The following is a 1,990-nucleotide window of genomic DNA, read 5'->3' as shown; positions in this document are numbered from 1 at the left end:
TCAATGCATTCTTCGTGCACGTCAACTTGTCCGTTAATTTTATTCGTTTATTTTGTTCATTTGAATTGTGTTTGTGTGAGGGTGTGTGTGTGTGCGTGTGTGTATGTGTGTGTGTGTGTGTATGCGTGTGTGTGTGTGTGTGTCTGTGTGTGCGCGTGCGTGTGTATGTGTGTGTGTGTGTGTGCGTGCACGTGTGTGGTAAAAACTTGTAGGTCGGTGTGTAAAACTGGTCTAGATTTATTGGTTACCTGCTGTCATTATTCAGTAGAAATGCAACTGCCACTGGATTTACTTCAAGAATTCCAGACTTTATATAAAGTAAATTGAAATGGCAGAAAGGTATAGCGAGGTACAACTTATTTCGAAAGTCACATGAGGGAATGCATTATACATGTGATGCAAGACAATTAACTGCACAGTGTCTCACCTATGAACTACAGGTCGACACAATTTCTGTCCCTGATCTACACACAAACACAAGCACCCACACGCACACATACTTATTTCATGTGTTTGTGTGTGTGTTTTTATGAATATGTGTATACAGATTTAGACATTCGCTTATAAGTGCGTATGTGCATACATGTGTCTACGCATCAATGCATGTCCATGCGTTTTATACATAATAACTGATTTGTAAATGCTATACAATGCAGTTTTGTTTTGCAATTTATTTTGACTTTCTATCTATAAAAATATTTGTTCATGTAGCTGATATGTTGGTATAATATATCCTATTCTTAGCTTGAACAATTATTACAGGGCTTCCGGTGTTTCTCACATTTCCCTTTCTCGTAAACATTAACGCCTAGGCAACGCACCGCCATCATTTACTGAAATGTTGTGAAAATATGAAGTGAGATGGTAATAGAAAGTCTATTCGCATATGTTTGATTCGCAACTAAAGAATAAGAAAGGTATACACCTTCGACTATCAACTACAAGAAAGTAGTTTGTTAATTTGCTAGTCTGACCGACAAGACAATTCGTTGGTAAAAATCAATATTTATGATCATTGTTGGATACCAAGAGATTCTATTAATGAAAGAATGTTTATATAAGAAAGGTTCATAATGGATTATCCAACCGCTAAATAATGTGAGCCTGTCAAAATGATCATGGTCACATGATTACTTAACACCATGGAAACACAATTAAAACCTGTCGAGGTGATCGGTAATTCCTAGGGGAATCGAGAGGTGACAGAAATGAAAATCAGTCAAGAAAAATCAGAGGGATTGCAGCTCCGCAAGTGGAGGATCAGGTCCATGCTTGATTAAGCCTATAATTTGGAGAAATTATTTTACAGATATCTTTGTGGAATGTAAGAGAGAGAAAAAAACAAAGATCGAACGCTATCTCACACTGTTATATAATCCACTCAGTAAATAAAAATTATATATATATATAGAGAGAGAGATATAAGATTGACCAGTGAACCGTTTGTCAATATGCTAGAAGAAGCTCACTTAAAAAATTCTCAATGTACAATTTTCACTGGTCTAGCCCACCTGTTTTTGCTCCGCTGAATCCGTATTTGAGAATTTTTTAAGTGAGCTTCTTCTAGCATATTGACAGACCGGTCACTGGTCAATCTTATATGCACAAGTACTATTATCTTTTTAGGATCTCGAAAACAAATTTTTCATGAACCTTCTGATTCTTTTAATGTGCTAGTTTCCTGGTATTAAATTGATATTAATTAATATCAAATTTTTACCATATTATGTTAATTATATATAGAGATAGATAGATACATACATAGATAGATAGATAGATATCTTTTATCTCTCTTGCTTGTTTCAGTCATTTGACTGTGGCCATGCTGGAGCACCACCTATAGTCGAGGAAATCGACCCCAGGACTTATTCTTTGTAAGCCTAGTACCTATACTATCGGTCTCATTGTCCGAACCGCTAAGTTTCGGGGACGTAAACACACCAGCTTCGGTTGTCAAGCGATGTTGGGGTGACAAACACACACACACACA

Source organism: Octopus bimaculoides, chromosome 1 (assembly GCF_001194135.2).
Source record: "Octopus bimaculoides isolate UCB-OBI-ISO-001 chromosome 1, ASM119413v2, whole genome shotgun sequence".
Lineage (NCBI taxonomy): Eukaryota > Metazoa > Mollusca > Cephalopoda > Octopoda > Octopodidae > Octopus > Octopus bimaculoides.
This window is presented reverse-complemented; position numbering follows the sequence as displayed.